This window comes from Lithobates pipiens, unplaced genomic scaffold (genome assembly GCF_037356315.1).
Source record: "Lithobates pipiens isolate NorthernLeopardFrog02 unplaced genomic scaffold, aLitPip1_a1.2 Scaffold_19, whole genome shotgun sequence".
Classification (NCBI taxonomy): domain Eukaryota; kingdom Metazoa; phylum Chordata; class Amphibia; order Anura; family Ranidae; genus Lithobates; species Lithobates pipiens.
This window is the reverse complement of record NW_027507764.1, coordinates 326,405,091-326,430,205: the sequence shown is the minus strand read 5'-3', so window position 1 is coordinate 326,430,205 and position 25,115 is coordinate 326,405,091. Positions and strand designations below refer to the sequence as shown.

At 41.1% G+C, this 25,115-nt stretch overlaps 1 pseudogene; it reads left to right on the top strand.

The window, feature by feature from the left end:
• Positions 1-580: 580 nt before the first annotated feature.
• Positions 581-1,059, top strand: LOC143996780 (small ribosomal subunit protein eS25 pseudogene; annotated as a pseudogene).
• Positions 1,060-25,115: the final 24,056 nt, after the last annotated feature.

Sequence of the window (25,115 nt, the reverse complement as noted above, 5' to 3'; positions counted from 1 at the left end):
TAGTGAGGCTAGAAAACTAACCAATATTTTATCTTGTACAGAAATTCCAGATATTGAGCACAGTTTACTTGCTAGTGTTATCTTCAGTAGCTAAATTAAAATAGAAAGAGCACACTAAAGTGACGTTTAAAACCCTTTGTGTGACATAGTGATTGGAAAGTCACTGGTTCCGTAGAAGACACATACATAAACAATGGTGTACACATTTTCAGACGCGGGCCACATCATGTAAAAGACATTATTACACTGGCTTGTATTTACTTTGAAAGTCAAATGCAGCTAAATTATTTTTCAGTTCTGGATAGACTGAAGATGTGTTAGAAGCTCTGCCAAACTTTTATTGCTGTCTTATTCTCCCAGAGGAGATTTCCTTTTCACTTGCAGTGTATTTGATAGGTGTTAGACAGAAAAGAAGGTATGAGGAAATCCCCCATGACATAATACTGAACCAGTTAAGGATCTAGGATGTACCTTGTCCTTCTCCACTGAGCACACGTCCATGCATGTAGCTGCTGGTGTCTGCTGTCGATTTTGACCTGTTAGCAGAACTACTATTAGCCCTGATTTAGAAACACATGTCTGCTTTCTGTCCGACATCTTTGAGACAGCAGCAGCATGCCACCTAAAGACGACAAGAAAAAGAAGGATGCTGGCAAGTCTGCCAAGAAGGATAAGGACCCAGTCAATAAGTCTGGAGGCAAGGCCAAAAAGAAGAAGTGGTCAAAAGGAAAAGTGAGGGACAAGTTGAACAATCTTGTGCTCTTTGACAAAGCCACTTATGACAAGCTGTGTAAAGAAGTTCCCAACTACAAACTTATTACTCCAGCTGTGGTGTCTGAGAGGCTGAAGATTAGAGGCTCATTGGCCAGGGCTGCCCTCCAGGAGCTGCTCAACAAAGGTCTGGTTAAGTTGGTGTCCAAGCACAGAGCCCAAGTCATCTATACCAGAAACACAAAGGGTGGAGATACACCTGCTGGAACTGAGGAAATGGCCTAATGGAAGGATCCAACTTTTCTATGTACATTAACAGAAATAAATCCATCAAAAAAAAAAAAAAAGAAAAAAAAAAAAAGAAACACATGTCTGCTCAGTGCTTATAAATGTAAACAATCATTGATACATCATTGTCGTAGGCAGGGCAGCCATCAGAAATTGTGGGGCCCCTTAGACAGCTTTAGGCCTGGGCCCCCCCAGGCCTGACCGCCAACATTCCCCAGGGCCTGCCCACTGGCCGTCCCACCGAATCTGCCCACTAGCCATCCCATCAAGTCCTTCCGTGCACACACCTTTTATTTTAACACTTACAACGTCATATATGTAAATGAACAGTATATTATAAGCCATCAGTGCTTTCATATTTATATTTTTCCCAAAAGAGACATCTCAAAACCAGCAGCTGTACGCTCGCATCCCCCCTAACACCTGTACGCTCTCAGCCCCCCTAACACCTGTACGCTCTCAGCCCCCCTAACACTTATATGCTCTCAGCCCCCCTCACATCTGTACCCTCTCAGCCCCACTAACAACTGTATGCTCTCAGCCATTCTAACACCTGTATGCTCTCAGCCCCTCTAATACCTGTACGCTCGAAGCACCCCTAACACCCGTATGCTCTCAGCCCCCCTAACACCTGTAGGAACTCAGCCCCCTTCACATCTGTACGCTCTCAACCCCCTCACATCTGTACGCTCGAAGCCCCCCTCACACATGTACACAGGCACACACATATGTACACAGACACACACACATGTACACACATACACATGCACTGGCACACACACATATGTACACAGACACACACATGTACACATGCACATAGGCACACACACACATATGTACACAGACACACACACACACACACACACATATGTACACAGACACACATGTACACATGCACATAGGCACACACACACACACACATATGTACACAGACACACACACATATGTACACAGACACACATGTACACATGCGAATATGCACACACACATATGTACACAGACACACACATGTACACCACCCCACCCGCGTTCCTCTTCAGTTCTATATTAGTCCTTACTTGGAAGGTGCTGTTCCTGGTCCCAGCTCTTGTGCAAACCTCACTAGGAGTGCACATGCTGGAATTGACCAGAGGTAGCAGCAAAGAGTCCGATGTCAGTGACACATTAGCAGCTGCTGATACGCACACATTCTGAATGCCAGCACAGCCACAGAGCTTTCATACAGTTCTCCCTGCCTTCTCTCATCTTGGCCCTTCTAGACTCTAGACACACACATATGTACACAGACACACACACATATGTACACAGACACACATGTACACATGCGAATATGCACACACACATATGTACACAGACACACACATGTACACCACCCCACCCGCGTTCCTCTTCAGTTCTATATTAGTCCTTACTTGGAAGGTGCTGTTCCTGGTCCCAGCTCTTGTGCAAAACTCACTAGGAGTGCACATGCTGGAATTGACCAGAGGTAGCAGCAAAGAGTCCGATGTCAGTGACACAGCAGCAGCTGCTGATTCGCACACATTCTGAATGCCAGCACAGCCACAGAGCTTTCATACAGTTCTCCCTGCCTTCTCTCATCTTGGCCCTTCTAGACTCTAGACTTTGCAGCTATAACAGCTTCAACTCTTATGGGAAGGCTGTCCACAAGGTTTAGGAGAGTGTCTATGGGAATGTTTGACCATTTTCTAGAAACACATTTGTTTTTTTTTTTACAATTAGATTTTATTAAAGAAATAGCCAGTTACAGTACAAATATAGCAATACATAACAAGCGCAAATACAATTGCCTGTGTGTACCATAGGGTAACAATAGCGTTACAGACTCAAACTCATACTTTTAGTCCTCTTGTTTGCATATAAACAGATTGACAGAAGATCCCTGTTAGACTAATAAGCCCCTCCAAAAAAAAAAAAAAAATGGAAAGGCCCATTAGTAAAAGGGTAGGTACCCTACCATTCCCAAAGCGTCAATAGGATCTAAACATATATATCAATGGGTTGTAAAAGCCTGTCCCAGCGTATCTGCCTTATAACTTTATACCACTCTAAATACACCCTATTGCCTATCATACAAGGCCAAATGTGACTAATAGATATAAAAAACAAAAACAAAACAAAACAAAACAAAACAAAACAACAAAAAAAAAAAAAAAAAGACAATACAATTGTCCCTTAATAATCAAGCGGGCATTGCTAGCCCGAACACACAGCGCCCCCTCCACCTCATGTTTGTATCAAAAAGGCGTTTACAGAGGAATTGCTAAACACTACCCAAGGTCGCCATATAACTATATACTTGCCCATGCTTTCATGGGCTATAGCCCTAATTTCTTCCATTTTGTGCAAATATCCTATCTCCCCCAGCCATTCCATAATTGAGGGAGTCATAGTATTCCTCCAATATCTCGGTATCACTGTCTTGGCGGCAGTTAGAAGAAATCTAATCAGCGATTTTTTATATTTACTCATAGAAAGGTCAGTAATATGTAGTAGACAACATTTAGCATCAAGGGGGATCTGTGTATCAGTTATTTGTTGTATAATACTAATCACTTGGCCCCAAAATGGTCTGATTAGGTCACACTCCCACCATATATGTTGTAAAGTGCCCTTAGCTTGATTACAACGCCAACATAGGTCTGGAACATCGGGGAACCACTTATGCAATTTAACTGGCGTGTTATACCAATTCGTCAGAAGTTTAAAAGAAGTTTCCTGTAATCTAGTGCTAATTGCACATTTATGAGCAAATACACATGCCTGTAGCCATTGGTCGTTTGTAAATGATGCATTTAATGCTGCTTCCCAGAAAAGCTTATGTTTATTAGGTTCCAGACGTGCTGCGGATTGTAACCACGCATACGTGAGAGAGATATTTTTCGTAGAAGCCTTGGCACGAAGGCAAACCGCCTCAAAAGGCGTTAATGGTCGTATAAAATGTTTGATCCTCCGCGGGCTCAAAATATAATCATGTATTTGTCTATACGTCCATTGCCCCAAAACGGTTAAACCCAAAGTATGTTGTAAGTCCAACATTGATTTAATCTTATTACCCTCAAGACAATGAGTGGCTAATAAGGGCAGATTCCCACATATAAAGTGCCGGATAGGTTTATGCATGCCTGGTATAAAGTCAGGATTATCTACTAGCGGTGTTAATGGGCCAGGTGAAGTAGTCAAACCCGTTGTTTGAGCCACTGTTTGTAATAATCTTAAAGTGGTCCCTATAAGGGGATGTTGCTTAAGCTGTTTAGGGCACAAGTCCCACGGAATCCAAGGGGAGTATGTCACTGGAATAGGACCTACATCGTTTTCAAGTTTCACCCAATCTTTATTATCCGCATGGCAGGTCCAATCAATCATTCTGGTAAGATGAGTGGCCTTATAATAATTTTTGAAATTGGGGAATCCCATTCCCCCACTGCCTTTATCTCTAGTGAGTATTGCAGGGCTTATGCGTGGCTTTTTAGATGCCCATAAGAAGTGTCTAAGAATAGCATTCAATGACTGAAAAATTTTTGCAGGTAGCCATATTGGCAAAGTCTGGAAAAAATACAAAAATCTGGGCAGGATTGTCATTTTGACGATCGCTGCCCTACCAAACCAGGAGAAATGTTTGAGTGTCCATCTCTCCAGGTCTTTTTTCACGTTTTGTAACAATGGCAAAAAATTTTGGCTATATATCTCAGTTAGACTGGGAGTCAAATGAACTCCTAAATATTTAAGGGAGCGGGATTCCCACTTAAATTTACAGTTACGTAAAACAGCCTCCCGTGTGGTCTCTTGTAGCGTAAGATTGAGGGCCTCAGATTTTTTATAATTAATTTTGAAATTCGCCATATAGCTGTAATGCTTAAATATAGTGCACAGATTAGGCATAGTAACATGCGGCTGTGTTATAAAAAACAATAAATCATCCGCATACGCAGCACACTTGTATTCCTTATCGCCTACGTGGAAGCCATGTATAGAGGATGATAAATTAACTGTGCGGATTAATGGTTCCAAGGTGAGTATAAACAGCAAGGGCGAAAGAGGACACCCTTGTCTAGTCCCATTCCGTATCTGCACCTTGTCTGACAGTGTCCCATTCACCTTAATTTGCGCCGTAGGATTATAATAAATAGTTTTAATCCAGGATAGCATATGTGCTCTCAGACCTATATGAGAGCAAGTCGCATACAGGAAGTCCCACGACACACGGTCGAAGGCTTTCTCTGCATCTGTAGATAAGAGCATGCCTTCAAATTGTTCTGTTTGGGCCCTGTGTATAAGATTAAGGGCTTTAATCACGTTATCTTTCGCCTCCCTACCAGGCATAAAACCTACCTGCTCGGGGCCTATAAGTTTGTGCAACAATGGGCGCAGTCTGTTCGCTAGTATTTTCGTATAAATTTTTAGGTCCACATTCAATAAAGAAATCGGCCTATAGCTAGCACAATCTAGAGGGTCTTTATTAGGTTTAGGCAATACTGTAACGTGCGCTCTCAGGAAATCTTCTGGTAACGTTTGTGGGTCTCGGAAGTGGTTAAATGTATTAATCATATATGGAATCAATAATTCCATAAAGATTTTATAATAGTGGGCTGTTAAACCGTCCGGTCCAGGGCTTTTCCCCTTTTTTAGTTCCTTAATAGCTGCGGTGAGTTCACCTTCAGTTATCGGTTCTTCCAGCGACAGCGCTTCCTCCTCAGTAAGTTTGGGGAGTCCGCTATCAGCCAGGAATTTATTAGTAATCTCTGCTGTCGTCCCCCTTAGGTCGCTAGGTTTATGTAACTGTGGTAGATTATACAAATTGGAATAATATTCCTGAAATCTTTGCGCGATTTTCGCAGCATCCTGTGTTGTCTGACCGTCACTGGTTTTAATTGCAGCAATATTCGTCGATAATAATGTTTCTTTAAGGGCCTTTGCTAAAAGTTTGCCTGTTTTATCATTGTGTTCATAGAAGAACCCCTTCTTCAAGAAAAGGATCTTTTGTGCTTTAAGGTTCAAATGGGCTTGTCATTTTTTCCTCAATTCTAATAAAGTTACTGCTGTATCAGTTGCTAAGGATTGTTTATGCTTCCCCTCTAGGTCTCTAATGGTCTGTATCAAATCATTAATCTCCCTCTCAGCAACCCTTTTTCTCGTGGCCCCCAGCCGTATGAGCTCCCCCCGAACCACGCATTTATGGGCCGCCCAAATTGTAAACGGCGACAATTCTTCAGAGACATTTTCTGTAAAATATAATTTAATTATATCTGCTATTTTGTCAGTGTTGTCCTTATCCGTGAGCAGGTAGGGGTTTAATCTCCACGAGTGGGGGCCGCGATGTATGTTTATTTTGTGAAATTGCAACGATATAGGTGCGTGGTCAGATAGAGTCTGCGCACCTATTTTAGCAGATTTTATACGGGATATATCCCTTTGAGTAACAAAAATGTAGTCTATGCGTGTAAATTTATTATGCAAGGGTGAAAAATATGTGTAGTCCCTGCCTGAGGGGTTTGCCAAACGCCAAGTATCTACTAAAGTAAGGGAAGCTAGAAGTGTCTTGATTTTACGCAACTTTTTATACGGAATGCTGGACCTGCCATCTGATGTATCCTGAAGGGGATTTAGTGCTAAGTTGAAATCTCCCCCCAGCACCACACATCCAGATGCAAAGCCCTTCAATTCATCTACCACATGTTGACAAAAAGTAACCTGTGCAGTGTTGGGGAAGTAAACGTTAGCCAAGGTAACCGGAGTTCCCGCCCAGATCCCCTTCAAAAATAAATACCTTCCGGCAATGTCCGCCTTCTGCTGATGTACAATGAAATCAGCATTTTTATGTAGCAGAATTGTCACCCCCTTAGATTTGGCCTCGGGATTTGTTGCATGGAAAACATATGGATAATGTCTATCATGCAATCTAGGAATCTTGCCGGACCGGAAGTGGGTCTCCTGAAGAAACACCACTATCGGTTTCTGCTTGTGGAGTTCCCTAAGCACCGCCAATCGCTTCTCCGGTGTATTTAGACCCCTAACGTTATGGGAGATCACAAAAGCATGTTCATCTAGCATAGAGTACGCCATATTAAATACAATAACTAAATAAATACAAGAAGGGAGAAAAAAAAAAAAAAAAAAACACTCAGGTGGATAGACACCCAAATGGAGTGACTAGGAAAAATGTCTCCTCCTATCAACTGTAGGAGAGGAGAAGAAAAAAAACGTTGTGAATCCCCGTCTGGATAAACCAGTCAGCGATTCACATGTGGAAGCAATGGGAGGACTTTCCTTCAGAAAATGGTAATAAAAATAAAACCCAAAATACAAAAACTATTAATTATCTGTTTAAATATAAGAAAAAACCACTCCAGTCCTTCCGTGATTCAAAAATTAAGCACATATTAAGGCCACATATATACCCTTCCAGCCAGAAGGATAAGATCATGAACAAAATTAAGTACATGAGATTTATTTTAATATTGCGCTATAGGTGCCTTTAATAAACAACAACTATAATAAAAACTATAATGAGAACTGCAATAGTCACCGACTACCATACCACCCATAATACTCTGACTGATCTTAGTGCTCACTATACCCCCAACTGCCACTCTTATCACCCCCACATTCCCCTTATAGCGGTGTGTGATTCCTTCCCTAGCTTACTATATCTGAAAAAAGAAATACTCATATCCTTATAACACTCGGACCATTCTCCTTATAAACATATTCAATTCAACTACAAAAAATGTCCGTATGGAGAAAAGCCAAAAAAAAGGAAAAAAAAGGAAGGAAGACAAGCTCCCACTCTAAGCTTATCCATGTGGCTGTAGCCAATGCTCTGTCCCAAGTTGTGAAGGTCTGCCCCTATTCAAGCTTTGAGGTTTATCCGGGCGAGGTTTTTTGGCTGCTAGCTTCGACGGAGATGGCTGTGGGGTATGCGGTGGAGAGGTCTCCAGCGGGGGGCAATGAAACTCCCTATACCATTCCGGTGCTTCAGTCAATGGAATTTGTAGCTGTGCACAGAAGCTTGAAATATCCTCAGGCATGCGCAGATAATATTGTTTTCCCGAAAACGTGGCGTTCAACGCAAAAGGGAAGCGCCATCGATAAGGGATACCCCTCTCCCTTAGAACGTTAGTCAATGGGCGCAAAGCTCGCCTATTCTGTAGTGTGATGTAAGAAAGATCCTGGTATAGTGCCACAGCATGATCATTAAAAAAGATCTGATCATTCCTCCTTGCTTTCCCCAGTATCTCTTCCTTCAGTAGGTAGCTTTGTAGGCAGCATATAATATCCCTTGGGGGGGCTGTGTCACTTGGCTTTGATGCTAACGTTCTATGCACTCTTACAAACTCAATATCAGTATCCTTAGGTCTCTCCAACACTCCGTTAAACACTGACTGCAAAGCTTGTTTTATCTGCAAAAATGGAAAACTGCGCCAACCCTATACTAAAATAAATAACAAAAAATAGTGACAAAATATAAGTAGTTATCATTAAATAATTATAACGACAAAAATACACCTTAAGTGCAAAAAACACAGTATTACATAAAATAAAATAAAAATATCATAAACAAAAGTCCAATCATGGAAAGTTTCAGGTACAGGAAAAAAAGAAGGGGGAAGTACCTAGAGGGATCCTTGATTTTTTGTTTCTGCTTCTCCACCCCCCAACTCTTATGCAGCTGAGAACAGAGGGAATGTGATCACTTATAAAAAAAAAAGGAATTACTGAGCTCCTTATTGGGACCACGAAATAGATTGGTATCTAGAAGGCACTATTAGGAGATGGAGAGCTGACCTACTAAAAAGGAGGATATCTTTTGATGGGACCCATCGAATATATACAAACGCCCTAATTTGTTTATTTTCTGGTAAGCGCATTGAATATACGGTGACGGGCACTTTATGCGCTTTTTGGATTGTGTTGAATCACTGTGGTGTCACAAACGTTTATCCGGACTCACTTATGAACTTTCCATGATTGGACTTTTGTTTATGATATTTTTATTTTATTTTATGTAATACTGTGTTTTTTGCACTTAAGGTGTATTTTTGTCGTTATAATTATTTAATGATAACTACTTATATTTTGTCACTATTTTTTGTTATTTATTTTAGTATAGGGTTGGCGCAGTTTTCCATTTTTGCATATCTGTTTTGGTGTTATATCACATCTATTACTGCTGCCTGTTTCACATATAGTTTATTTGTTTTCATGTTTTTTCCTAGCGCGGCATAATTTTTTCCATTTGTCTTGTTTTATCTGCGCAGGCTCAATCTTCTCGGGGATCCCCCTCACTCTAATGTTCTGTCTGCGCCCCCGATTGTCAAGTTCCTCGAGGTGCTTGTTCATCTGAATAAGATGAATGGTATGGGATGAGACAGTGGAGCACAGCCTCTCCACCGCTCTATCCCTTTTTGCCTCTGCTCTTTCATTCTGGGACAGTCGATCCGACAGAGCTAAAAAGTCAGCCTTTAGGTCATTAATAGCAGAAAACAAAGTGCCTTTAATATCAGCCGCTATTTTTGTCATTTCTGAGAGCTTAAGAGGGTGATCTGAGCAATCCTGCTCCCTTACCCTATCCTCTGAAGCCGACCTGGAGTCCTCGCTGTGTTCTACCTCGTGGCTTCTCAGCGCCATCTTACTAGCAGGGCGGCCCCTACTCCTCTGTATCCTCTGTGCTTGAGGGTCGAAAATGTCCGCTATACGGCGTACTCCAGAGGTGGGATAGGAGCTCTGTGGTTCAGGACTCTCAGGCAGTCTATCTCGTCTGCCCATCGCACTATTCGATATAGCTGGTAAGGAAGCTGGTATCACAATCCGACGGAGCTCAGCTCAACTCAGCAAGCGGTGTCCATCGCACAATTCGATATAACTGAAGGGGGAGCTCAGCAAACGGTGTCCATCGCAGAATTCGATATAGCTGGAGGGGGGGTTCAGCAAGCAATGTCCATCGCACAATTCGTTATAGCTGGAGGGAAAGCTGGAGGGAAAGCTCAGCAAGCGGCGTCCATCGCACAATTCGGTATGGCGTCCGTCGCACGATTCGATATGGCTGGAGGGGAAGCTGATATCACGGTCCGACGGAGCGGAGCTCAGCTCAGCTCAGCATGCAGCGTCCATTCCCTTCGGCGTCCAAGCCACGCCCCCCTAGAAACACATTTGTGAGGTCAGGCACTGGTGTGGACAAGAAGGCCTGGCTCACAGTTTCCATCCTAATTCAGAAACACATTTGTGAGGTCAGGCACTGGTGTGGACAAGAAGGCCTGGCTCACAGTTTCCATCCTAATTCATCCCAAAGGTGTTAATCCACCCCAAACTTGCTCACCCATGTCTTTATTGACCTTGCTTTGTGCATCGGCCCAAATCATTTGGTGGAGGGGAATTTATGGTGTGGGGTTCTTTTTCAGGGGTTGGGCTTGGCTTCTTAGTTACAGTGAAGGGAACCCTTAAAGTGATTGTAAAGTCTCTTTTTTTTAACCTATAAAAATAACAAACATGCTATACTTACCTGGTCCGCACAATCAATTTGCACAGAGCAACCCGGATCCTCCTCTTCTCGAGTCCCTCTTCTGTGCTCCTGGCCCCTCCTTCCTGTTTAGTGCTCCCACAGCAAGCAGCTTGCTATGGGGGAACCCGAGCTGAGTCAAGGCTCCATGTGTCTATTCAGACATGGATCCCCGTCTCGGCCCTGCCCCCTCTCTCTCCTGATTAGCTAGCTGACTTTGATTGACAGCAGCAGGATCCAATGGCGCTGCTGCTGTGTTACAGCAAAACAGGAGGGAGAATCTCAGACGACTGAGACCATTGTGGACATCGCTGGACAGAGAGGGATCTCAGGCAGCAGCGACCCTTCCATTATGGACGCACTGGTGTCACCCCCTCTATAAATCCATCTGGCCCCCTTATCTACATACAGGGCACTGGACACATGGATTCCATGGCAGGTGTGTGTTTTTTTGAAGCACATGATTAGAGCCAGAAGCTCTAATAGGCTTCAAAAAAGGGTGGGCTCGGGGCGCAGATCCCATCCAGTTGTGTGACAATAGTGAATGAATATTTGCTCTCGCCACACTGATCCTCCTCCTGGCCAATCAGGAAGCGGGTTTTGAGACCTGTCACCCAAATGGCTGAAAGGGCAGGAGATCCTATTGGATGGAGAAGCTGCTGTTATGCAGAAGAAGGGAAGAGGGCATAGGAGCCGCTACCTGCCGCCCATAGGAGCCCGCCACTCGCCACCCATAGGAGCCCGCTACTCGCCACCCATAGGAGCCCGCAATCCACCCACTGCCCGCTTCCCATAGGAGCCCACATACCGGCCCGCAACTTAGATGGGCTATGTGCACCAGAACGACCAACCAATCTGCATGGAGGGGGGTGGTTGTTTGCAGCCTAACCAAATAAATAAAATAAAAAATACCAGCCGCCACTGACCTCAAGTAAGTGTTAGGGGCTGTGGGGGGCTGCTGCACGCAGAAGGATTATTATCGTAATGCATAAAATGCATTAAGATGAAAAACCTTCTGACTTTACAACCCATTTAAGTCATCAGCATACCAAGACATTTTGAATAATTTCATGCTCCCAGCTTTGTGGTAACAGTGCACAAACAAGGTCCATAAAGACATGGATGAGCGAGTTTGGGGTGGAGGAACTTGACTGGCTTGCACAGAGTCCTGACCTCAACCTGAAAGAACACCTCTGGGATGAATTAGAGCAGAGACCAGACCTTCTCGTCTACATCAGTGCCTGACCTCACAAATGCACTTATGGTCAAACATTCCCATAGACACACTCCTAAAACTTGTGGACAGCCTTCCCAGAAGAGTTGAAGCTGTAATTGCTGTAAAAGGTGGACCAACTCAGTATTGAACCTTACCGACTAAAGCCTCGTACACATGATCGGATTTTCCTCAGACAAAGGGCCAGACTTTTGTCCGAAGGGCGCGTGCCATGAACTTGTCTTGCATTCAAACGGTACACAAAAACACAAACGTAATAACGTACTAAGTGGAATTTCAGCTTTTAAACGCCACCCCTTATGTCGTGTTTGGTGAGCATTCATTCCGAGCATGCGTGTTTGTACTTGTGTTTGGAATTTTATGTGACGAACTTGTGTACACACGATAGGAAAATCTGACAACAGACCGTTGCCTGCCAACAATTTACTAGCCTGCCATCCAACATTTGTTGTTGAAAAGTTGGCCAACAATTGTCTGATGGAGCATACTAACGGTCAGATTTTAGGCAAACAGTCTGTCATCGCACAATTCCCTGCCGAAAATTCAATTGGGTGTGCGAGGCTAAAGACTGGGATGGCATTATAGTTCATGTGCATGTAAAGTCAGGTGTTCCAATACTTTTGATAATATAGTGTATATATAATCTCTCACTTATGATAGGCAGCAGATAGAATATCAGTTTAGATCTTTTTAGCTTTCTCTAAGCCCTTGTACACATGGTCGGACATTCCGACAACAAAATCCGTCGGATTTTGTCCGAAACATGTGTTGCATACACACGGTCGGACAAAGTTGTCGGAAAATCCGATTGTTCAGAACGTGATGACGCTAGTAGCCAATAGCTTTGGTCTAGGAATTTGATCTTAGCATGCGTGGCACTTTGTCCGATCGGAATTCTCTACACACAATCGGACAAAGTCCGATCGGATCATGTTGTTGGAAAGTTTTATAGCCCAGCTCTAAAACTTTGTCTGTCGGATATTCCGATGGAAACAGTCCGATGGAGCCCACACACAGTCGGATTATCCGACAACGCAGTCCGATCTGTCATTTTCCGTCGGAATGTCCGACCGTGTGTACAAGGGCTTAGACATGAAGCAGTGGGGTTGATTTACTAAAGGCAAATAGACTATTCACGTTGCAAAGTGCAGTTGCACTCTGCAAGTCGCAGTTGCTCCAGAGCTTCGTAAATAAGCAGAAACTCTGCTGACTTCCATCATCCAATCATGTGCAAGTAAAAATGCTGTTTTTTTATTTTCCTTGCATGTGATTGGGTTTTCTTTCCAAAGTGAAGCTTTACCTCATTTAATAAGCTTTGGGGCAACTGCACTTGAAGAGTTCAACTGTACTTTGCAAAAAGCACACTCAATTTGCCTTTAGTAAATTAACCCCATAGTGTTCCTTCCAAAAGTCTGACTAACAAGATGGTGATAAGGCAGTTGGTAAAGACTGAACAGCGATACAAACAGCCATTACCTGTTCAGTACATTCTATATAAAAAAAAGAAAAATACTTTATCCCATATGGAGGAAAGTGTCTGACTGACAACTGGGGTTGATATACTAAAACTGCACAATTTGGTTAATTTGTGCATAGTAGCCAATCAGCTTCTAATTGCAGCTTGTTGATTTAAGCTTTGACAAAAAAACCTGGAAGCTGTATGGTTTCTATGCAGAGCTACACCAGACATAGCACTCTCCAGTTTTAGTAAATCAACCCCGGTGTCACTTCCAGTACTAGATGTTGAATATTTCTAGAATTATTCACTGTCTTTATATTTCTTAGACCCTGAGGCTATCCAAGTCTTGTCATCTTGCTCATCGCTGTTGATTGATTGTGATTGACTGTGATGATGTCATGTCTGAGAGGCCAATTAGCCAAACATGCATGACCAGGGCAGCTGCAGAGGTTGAAAAGGTCTGAGATACTATTTCTCCGTATCCACAGCATATAGGCTACAATAACACCGCTTAGCTAAGAAACCTGTGTAAACATATTGCAATTTCAAGCAGTGTCTACAGTTCATGTTACACTAAAATGTACGACGTATCCAGTGAACTAAATACATGGACAGATGTGAAGGTTTACTGGAGTAGTCGTCACATATGTTACTACTGATGTGAGACATTGGAGTTTTTCTTTTCCATTTAGCTGCTTTGTTCATTTAGTCATACTTAGGACGTCTAACTTGGTATTCAGTGAATATTACTATGGGGTTATTTACGAAAGGCAAATCCACTTTGCACTGCAAGTCCACTTAGAAGTCGCTCTAAATCTGAGGGGTAGATCTGAAATGAGTGGAAGCTCTGCTGATTTTATCATCCAATCATGTGCAAGCTAAAATGCTGTTTTTTATTTTCCTTGCATGTCTCACTCGGATTTACAGCAACTTAACTTCCAAGTGCACTTTCAGTGCAAAGTGGATTTTCCTTTAGTAAATAACCCCCTATATGTTACTATTTGTGTGGGTGGCATCATGCTTCATTTTTCGTAGCTCCTTTCTTTATTAAAATGAATAACTGCAAAGTTAAACATGTGAAGCAGAGAGTGGTGCTCCAAATAGCCTTTCTTTACTTATCTTCCCTAAAACTGCAGATGGTGAGATCTAAAAATATAGTGCCTGAAACTAATAAAGATTCAGACAGGCTCCAAATTTTGCTCTGTCTTAAGGTCCTTTCACAAGGGCGATCCACCCGACGGACTCCGCTTTGCTCAACGGCAGGATCACTCCACTGATCCCCACTGAGCAGGCGCGTGACAGATCCGTCGCCACTCACTGTACAAGGATGGACCTGTCAGATCCCCACTCTCCTCTATGGCATAGCTCCCAACTGTCCCTGATTTTGAGGGACTGTCCCTGATTTGGAGCAATGTCCCTCTGTCCCTCTTCCCCCCTCATTTTAGTCTGATCTATATAGTTGTATATAAAATGCACTTTTTTTCTTTCAAAAAGTGTTTCCCAGTGCTAAACCTTTCATCTAAACTCTAAATTTCTGCATTTGTAAATTTTAAAAGCCAATATAAAGGAGTAGTAGTGGTAAAAAAGTCCTTGTGGATTTAATTAACCTTTTGTTTTTGGTTAATTCTCCTTTAAGGGGGTGTGGCAGGGGGACTGTCCTATGCCTACATAAATTTGTTAGTAGGTGTCCCTCATTCCCATCTCAAATTGCTGGGAGGTATGTCTATGGGGAGATCGGCTATAAACAGACCGCCTGTCCATTTTCATCTGATTCGATCCTTCAGACGGATGGAAAATAGGATCACCATCTGTCTGGATTTCACAGACAAGATCGGATTAGATAGCAGCGGGTGTCAGCGAACATGTTACCGCTGACCTCCCCAGCTCCATAGCAGTTAATGGAGGTGCCAATCAGGTCCATCAGAAAAACTGTCAGGTGGCCCTGATTGGAAAGCCTGTGTGAAAGGGGCCTTATACTTATGCAGCCCATACATGGCCGAATTTCGAACTAATTTTATTTTCAAAATCAGAAAGTTCGTTTTTTTTGTGATCCGATCATGCCACCATTGATTTTCAAAATTCAGCCGACCAAGCTTTCAATTTTACCTCATGTTGCTACAGAAAATAATTTGTGTAACCGGGACTCTTCTTTTTTCTCCGTAAATGTTATTTTCTTATTACATTTCTCGTACGATTCTCCCATCATTGATTATAATATCGTTTATTTTTCCAAAAATTTCCAACATGTCCGATTCCTCAAATTTGATTTCCGCACGAAAATCGCCTGTTGCTGCAGCCCACTAATGGTGGGAAATTCATACGAAAATTCTTAGATACGATTTTCGAAAGAAAATTCTTTCGAAATTCGAACCGTGTATGGCCGGCATTAGCAATATAGATGAGTAAATATTGCTTTACAAGCATTTCCCACATTGTTTACCTTTGTTCCTTTTGTGAGAAAACAACCCAGAATAGCAAATTTCCTTAACATGGAGTTTCTTAGGTATTTTTTGTTTTAATGCAAAGGAAATTTGGAACAAAAAATGATATTGCAAGTTTTAAACTTTATTCATATATCCCATTCTGCATTTTGCTGAGCTGACTTTAAAATAAGGTGTTAGCTTTTTTATGTTTCAGAGATGTTTCTTGTAGTCTACCCAATAAAAAAAAAAAAAAAACAACATATATATATATATATATATATATATATATATATATATATATATATATATATATATATATATATATATATATATATATATATATATATATATATATATATATATATATATATATATATATATATATATATACACAAAAATGTATTAACAATTTAAAACCCTATCTGCCCCCCCCCCTCCAAAAAAAAAAAAAAACAGCAAAAAAATTTTTTTTATGTATATATATATATATATATATATATATATATATATATATATATATATATATATATATTATATATATATATATATATATATAATATTTCTGTATTTGTCTTTTTTTTTTGGAGGGGAGGCATATAGGGCTTTAAATTGTTAATAAACGTGTATACATATATTTTATATCCCAGTTTTTTAACCTATGCCGCTGCCCCTGGGCGACATTTTATGGGGGTTTTAACAATGGGAAGTAAGTTCCCATTCATGTAATAGGCTGTCATATAATCATAAACAATGACCAGAACTGTACATGTGCTGGGAATGTGCAGTGAGTGTGCTGTCAGCACCGAACAGTTCCCTATGGACACATATGTGTGCGAGTTTGACTTTAAAGCCCATTCTTCCTGCTGCAACATTTAGGTGTAGGGCTGGCAGGAGCTGGTTAACAAATAATAATAATAATAACAATAATAATAATAATAAAAAAAAAATCCTGTACTTTTTTTTAAAGGCAACATTTATGTAATTGGTGCACCACCCAATATTTACCCTAAAATATTAGCATCAAAATCAGTTTATTAAAATGATATCACATAACAGCAAATTTTGTGTAACATAGCAAAATAATAAAGCTCAAAGGGAATGTTTTTGATTTACTTTAAAAGAGATTTATGCCCCTTTTGACTCTACATTGTGACACACGCAGTTTGTGTAAATCTGTAGCATAACATTAGGATAAGATTATATTGGGTGAGTGAGGGTTGCATTGCAGCAACTTTTCCACAGGTTTGCTTTTGCTAAAAATCTGAATATTAGCTGTCACTAACATGAGCATTTGACAATTGTGCAGTAAATGTTAACAACATAAATTATTAATGAGGGCATTTTTTGTTTTGTTCAACAACACATCATTTCTAATGATCGTCTACTGCTGGTTATTATCAGCTAGCAAGAGATCACCATTAGAAATGATGTGTTGCTGCATAGAGATGCTGGACAGAGCTGCAACAGTTCTCTTCAGCTCTCTGATCTAATGCCACGTACACACGACCGGACTTTCCAGCAGACTAGGTCCAACAGAAATCAGTCTGTCGGACAATCCGATCGTGTGTAGGCTAATAAGATTATTTTTCATTAAAAAAATCCAACGGACCTAGAAATAGAACACATTTCAAATTTGTCTGATGGACTCAATTCCTATCAGGAAAACCGTTCGTCAGTGTGCTAGTCCGACGGACCAAATATGACGCAAGGGAAGCTATTGGCTACTGGCTATTGACCTTCCTTTTTTAGTCCCAACTTACGTCATCACGTTAAAAAGAATGCACTTAGTCCGTTCATGTGTGGCTATGTCCGTTCGCTCTAAAAGTTTGTCGCAACTCCACCGAAAGTCTGTCGGGAAGACCGTCGGACCTAGTCTGCCGGAAAGTCTGGTCGTGTGTACGCGGCATAAGAAGAAGTGATGTAATGTCACTACACTCCTAATGTAAGCACCTGGTCTTTTTGCTAGATTTTGGCTATAACTGACAGCCGGGGGTTACAGTCTGAACCTGTGCCCAGGCCTTCCAGAACTACTGGAACCAATAGCTACTGTACATACATTGTGGCAGGATGGCCCTTAAGCACAAAGACACATACATGTACGGAATTCTCTCTTTCGGTTCCGCCTCCAGAGCCCCGCTCTCGCTGTGATTGGACACAGCAGGAGCCAATTTGCGGGCTTGGCAGACATGATGTCCACTGGGACATGCCGATTGTTCTGAGGTCTGCTTATGTAAACAAGGCAGATCGCCAATCTGCCAGAGGGTAAAATGGAGTCCTTGTATTTCTGCTAAGCAGAAACATGGATCTCTGCTTTCCTTTAGTGAAAGCACATCCCCCACATTTGGAAAGCACCCCCTAGGGATGCACTTAACCCTTTGATTGCCATTGATGTTAACTCCTTACCTGGCAGTGTCATTAGTACAGTAACAGTGCATTTTTTTAGCACTGATCACTGTAATAATGTCACTGGTCCCCAAATGTGTCAAAAGTGTCAGTTAAGTGTCCAATTCGTCCGCCACAATGTCGCAGTCCCGCTAAAATTTGCTGATCACCGCTATTACTAGTAATATTGGATATGTTTTATAGCAGCAAGTAAAAAAAAATATATATATATATATATATATATATATATATATATATATATATATATCAAAATTGTCAGTCTTTTTTTGTTTATAGCACAAAAAATTAAAAATGCAACAAATACCACCAAAAGAAAGCTCTATTTATGGGGAAAAAAAATACATAAATTCTATTTGAGTACAGCATCGCACGACTGCGCAATTGGCAGTTAAAGCAATGCAGTATTGCAGAAAATAGTCATGTTAGGAAAGGGATAAAACCTTCCAGATCTGATCTTAAAATTAACCTGGGACTTTAGTGGTTAAAGCATATCTATTTACATTATCTAGCTAGCTATCTGTCTAATATTTTTTGTTTGCATATAATAAAGAATGATTTAAACCCATGTCTTTTTTGCATATCTACATACTGTATAAGATAAACATATCAACATAGCATTGTCTTCATATAAGAGGCATGTACTGTATGGCATGTATGCCATGTATAAGATATCACTGAGTCAGAGAGGCAGGCTGATAAGGTTACAACCTCTGACCGCCAATCCGAACAGGCTTTGTATTCATTAAAAGAATACATCGCTCACCATAATTGGCTCAGCGCAGTATACTGTATGTAGCCAAACCTACCGTACATACAGTATTACAGCACATCCAGTGGGCTGATAGATTAGTGGGTGTAAACAAAACGGCTACTAGACTAGACCCCATCATGGCTCCACCAGCAAGAAGAAGAAAACATGAAGCAAGTTTCAAGCTGAAAGTCCACACAATGACTGTCTTACAAACTGATGATGTCAGATGCTGAACATGATGAGGATTTTGAAGGATTTTAAGTACCGGTAAGTCATAACCATTTTAATTAAAATTATTTAAATCAAATTTGATGTTTTTAAATGGTGTTGCCTCGGAAGGAGGACAGTCTTATATGGCGAGAATAGCCCAAAAACCTATGTTTTAACTGGAAAATTAGGGGGTCGTTTTATATGCCCAGTCGCCTTGTATGGCAGAATATACAGGTATATTCTTATTTGAATCTTACCGTGCTACAGTATATGTACTTCTTCTAGAACTGTGTAGTAATACAGTGGGACGCTTTGCCTTTGTGCAGGAGCTTTCTATAATAAATAAGTTAATCTTGACTAAACCTATTTTTGACATTTGGTGTTTACAAGTTAAAATCTGTATTTTTTGCAAAAAAATTACTTGGAACCCCCAAACATTCTCCAGACAAGATATTGTCTGGAGAAAGCAAAATAATCTGGCAAACAGGAAGTGCAGAGACATGGCTTAAATCAGGAAGTTCATGAGAGGAGAAAAGAGTTCAAGATTCACCAGAAACAAGATACGGCAGAAGGCAAGATTATTCTAAGCCCTTGTACACACGGTCGGAGATTCCGACAACCAAATCCGTCTGATTTTGTCTGTCGGATTTTGATCCGATGGATTTAGTCAGAAACAGTTGCATACACATGGTCGGACAAAGTTGTCGGAAAATCCGACGTGATTATGTTATTTCGTTATGACGGGACTACGTTCACGCTAGTAGCCAATAGCTTTGGTGTAGGAATTTGATCTGAGCATGCGTGGCACTTTGTCCGATTGGAATTCTCTACACATGATCGGAGTATGTCCGATCGGAGCATTTTGTCAGAAAATTTTACCAACAAGTTGGAAAACTTGGTCTGTCAGATACTCCAACGGAAACAGTCCAATGTAGACCACACACAGTTGGAATATCCAACAAAACGGTCCGATCGGACACATTCCGTCGGAATCTCCGCCCGTGTGTACAAGGGCTAAGAGATCAGACAGGGAGCTGTCCAGCATCTCAGATGGCTTAGTGAGAAGAGCTACTGCCAGACACAACAAAGGTTGTGGGCTCAGTTTTTGGTGCTGATACAAGGGCACTGGACACAAGCCTGTAACCATATCATGGTAGTGAATACGAGAGAAATTGAGAATCTGATTTAAAATAACAAGCATAAGGAACATTTTGACTGACTTTGTATAATGAACTGTATTACCAAACGCAGGGTCACTAAGGGTGTACCATCATTTTAACAGGGGGGCACAGCCAGCGACAGTTTCAAACTGTGATGGGAGTAATTTTGGGTGGGGGGCCTGTGGAACCCAGCTCCCCTTGGAGAGGTTGGGAAACCCTTATTTCAGCTCCCCATGCCTCTCTTATGTCTAAGGCACCCTGTGTCTATTAGGGGCACAGGGTGACACTAAGAATGTGGTTTGGATTACTTCAAATGGAACAATAATATTTATCCACAATATGTCCCAGGAACTATATAAAGACTTACTGGTTTGTTTGATTCTGAACTATACATATTAATTGGAAGAGCTGGTCACATTGGTCTCTGTTCAATGTACGACCCGGACATTCTGCTACTGGGGTCTCCTGCTATTGTCTGAAGGTGTTCTATGGTTATACTTATGTTAAATCAGAGTTCCACCCAAAAGTGGAACTTCCACTCATTTGTTTCCTCCCTCCGGTGCCACAATTGGCACCTTTCAGGGGGAGGGGGGACAGGATACCTGTCTTTGACAGGTATCATGTTCCAACTTCTGGGAGCCACAGACACGGATATTGACATCACAGCTTGGCTCCCTCATCTTCTCCCTCTCACCAGACCAGTAGGAGAGAGGTGCAGAGCCTCGTGCATGCGCAGTAGGGTTCCTGGCTTGAAGCTCTAAGGCTACACTGCAGGGTTCCATTAAAACCCCAATGGTGGTGGCAGCACCCGACAGTTGATGGAAACATCAGCTGTGGTACCGACATCGCTGGGCTACAGGACAGGTAAGTGTTCTGTTATTAAAAACCAGCATCTGCAGTATATTTAGCTGCTAGTTTTTAATTTTTGCAGCGGTGGGCGGACCTCCGCTTTAATGTGTATTGTACTGTGTACTGAGCTTGGAGCTGGCACGTCTGATATGCAATGAGACATCTGAGTCATCCAGTTGACTAATTAAGGTAATGTTTATAGTATATGTCTGTTGTTGTAATAATATTCCTGTGTGTGGGTTATATTGTTAGTGTAAAATGATCAGGAGGGGGCTGCCCTTCTGTGGTGTATATATTCTGTATTCTTGTTCAAATAAACAGTTCTTATTCTGGTTTACTCCAAAAAAAATGGCACTGCCTACTTGGGGTAACTATAGCCACTGGTTTCGTGTTCCAGAGGTTGGGAAACAGCTTCTTGGCTTAGATACCCAGTCCGGGTATCTGGAGTCCATCACATAAACCTCATAATGTGGTAAACATGTGCATGAATAATGTGAACACCTAAAGTTCCCATGTGGCTCCCACGTAGTAAATCATATTCCCTGGGCTGGAGGAATTTTTTGTCCTTGTGCGTCCTATTGCAGAATTGTTCCTTAGAATCGTAGACTCCACAACTGCAAACTAGAATCACTATGCATATTACATTGGTCTTGAAGGCATGGGGCATAAGTGTAACTCTGCTTGCTTCTTTCACTTCCTACTAGGCTATCCCTGGTAATTGTGGATCTCTCTTGATTAACTTGTTCTTTGGCTGTTGTGTCTACTGGATTTTACCATGTTAGTACCTATCTTGATATTGGGGGATTATTAGTTGAGTGATAGTAGCATTTTTAGTGGGATCCTGCCTGTCTTCATTTTTGGGCTTGTTTATTAAACACAAATGCAAAATTTCAACAGAACACTTGCCCACACAGGGGTCGCTACCATCAACACAAGCAAAACAAAATAATGCCAAGCTACCTGACTCCTTATTCAGCAGTGCTGCTGCTCTTTTATATGGTACTCAGACTGTCTCACCCAGTTCTTTTGGCTCTCTGGGTTCTTCTGACACTCAGCCTTTAGTTGCAGCACCCCGCTACACGGGTCTACTCCCTATCTTCTCAGTATTGGATCTTCATGCACCCCTGGCCCTCTCACTCCCCCAAGATTTTCATTGCCCCCTTTATCCATAGACATCTTCTGAAAAGAAAACAGGAGGATTGGTATAAATATTGAAAAAGTATCTCACCTTTCACACTGACTTCACAGTATTCAGGGGGAAACACAAGAAGTGGAAGGTAATATCTTTTATTCTTTCCTTAATCTTTGTTCGTGAAGAACAGAGGGACCCAAGAGAAACATACATTGTCTATACCACAGAAAAAAAATAATAATGATATATCTATATTTAAACAAAAAAGAAAAACAAGTTAACAATGTCAATGTTGAAATGTATTATAGCAGACATTCTGTTTGGCATTTTCTGTACTACCGCAATGTTAATACAAGACATTAATATAACTATAAGATAATATGGAAGCAATGTTGTAAAAAGAAATGCATTGAGGTACATTAAACCTGTTTAATGCAATGAATTATACACTGCTACTTTATACTGGCTAAAAATATCTCAGGTTTCCCTCACTCTTTCTATTCATGGCCATTTTCATGAAATACTGCAAGACAATGAATCAAAAAGAACTCGATATTGCCAACTGTCTTAAAATAAGACAACATTGGAGACTTGGATGTAATTCATATTTTATAGAAAATGGGTATAAAGCTTCATTAACAATGTGTAAAAACGGAGACTGCAATGTTATGCTTATTCAAGAACGCAAAGATCAGTGTATTCAATACAGTAACTCATACCATCAAATTAGCATTTATCGTAATTCCAACCTGATTTCACTTACATTTAGGCTGATTGCTGTCACTTGCTGCGATGTGCTCACTCATTTTGCTCTTTGTGTTACCATATTGAATAAACCTGTAGATTATATGTGTTGCCTTTAAATACAGTTTTATATGTCATGTATTAAGTTTATTTTGTAAGTACCTGGATTTTTTAGTATATATTTTTTTTTACCTGTGGGATAGTAGGTGGATGATTTATGCTGAATATGATTTAGGCCCAGCTTGGTTCCTAAATGTCCTTTGTTCACTACCTTCGAATTGTAAAGTATTCAATTATAATCAGCTTGCACAGTATGTGAGACAGAGGAGACCTCAAAGTACATCTGTGAGCTAACACCCTTGGGTAAAAGGCTTTTAAGCTGAATATTTTCAGCCAATGGCCTACTTTTTTCCTCCTGTCCCTCTGTGCCTGTCAGGTAGGCAATCACTCATGAAGCGAAAGGTTAGCTAGTGAGAAAGTGAGATGCAGATACATATTTTATTTTCAATTAGTATATATAGTGTGGGGCGTGGACTTAGCCACCTGAGCCATGATTGGCCAAAGACACCCTGCCTTTGGCCAATCATGGCTCTCCCAGTAGATCGCGCTTTGATTGGCCAAAGCATGCAGGTGAGGTGCATGCTTCGACCAATCAACAGCCATCAATGCACTGCAATCTCGCTAGAATTTTTCACGAATGCCCCATATGGTTAGCTCATTTGCGGACAAATGAATGCCCAATCCTCGAGTTGAATTTATGTTCGATTTGAACATCGGGACCATCCCTAACCCTAAATGTACAGCCAGAGCTACAATGGAATAGTCTAGTTCAAACCATATTCATGTGTTAGAATGGCCCAGTCAAAGTCCTGACTTAAATCCAAATGAGAATCTGTGGCAAGACTTGAAAATTGCTGTTCACAGACTCTGTTCATCCAATCTGACAGAGCTGAGCTATTTTGCAAAGAAGAATGGGCAAAAACATCACTCTCTAGATGTGCAAAGCTGGAAGAAAAATATCCAAAAGACTTGCAGCTGTACTTGCAGCAAAAGGTAGTTCTACAAAGTATTGGCTCAGGGGGGCTGAATACAAATGCACGCCACACTTTTGACATATTTATTTGTAAATTTTGAAAACCATTTATCATTTACCTTCCACTTCACAATTATGTGCCATTTTGTGTTGGTCTAGCACATAAAATCCCAATAAAATACATTTACATTTTTGGTTGTAACATGACAAAATATCAAACATTTTAAAGGATATAATACTTTTTCAAGGCACTGTACAGTATATGGGATACCTCTACTCATTACTAGATAACTTTAACAGTTTACATGGTTCCTTAGCTTACACTTTCTATCTATGAAGTTGTCTACATATTACACCACATTAGCACACAAATGTCTGCAAAGTAAAAACCTACAGCAAATTTGACAAATTTTGGTTTGTAAATAAGGAGAATATGGCAAAAAAAAATTGAGAAAATATCAATCAAATTGCCCATTGAATCTTTTATACACCTTAGATTTTAAGTGGTATCTCTATGTAATCGTTTTTAGTAAATCCAAACCTGTATACTTAAATAAAGAATACAGTATATTTTATTACTTGACCCCCTGGGAAAATAAGAAAATAGGGCAATAAGAATATGTTTTTATTTAACACTTCCAAAATGAACATTTAGGGGTCAAGTCACTAAGAGTTAAATAACGCTGAAAAAAATGTGGTAAAATAACACATGCGGAAACAATTGTTCAACTATTCAACTCACTAAGAATTGCGAAGTAAATAACTACTGTGGTAAAGTTTTGATAATGCGGTAATTACTGCATGAGGTAATTTATCACATTCAACTGGTTGCTAAGAAACAAGCCAGGAAGCCGGCCATCGCATCCTTAACAACAGATGATCCATCAACTATCAGTGGCAGCTGACAGCTGAATGTAAACATGGCAGCAATTAAGTTTAAGGGGAACCCCACAGCAAAATGTAAAAAAAACAGCATGGGGACCCTCCCCAAATCTATACCAGACCCTTAACTGAGCATGCATCCTGGCAGGTCAAAAATGGGTTGGGGGGAGCGATCGCTCCCCCTTCTGAACCATAGAAGGCCTCGTGTCTTCAACATGGGGGGGTACTTTAGGGTAGGGAGCTCTATAATGGGTAGGAAGGGAGCATATAATCTCTTCATCTGCAGGTTCAGAGCTTTCTCTATGCTTTACTTGCAAAAACT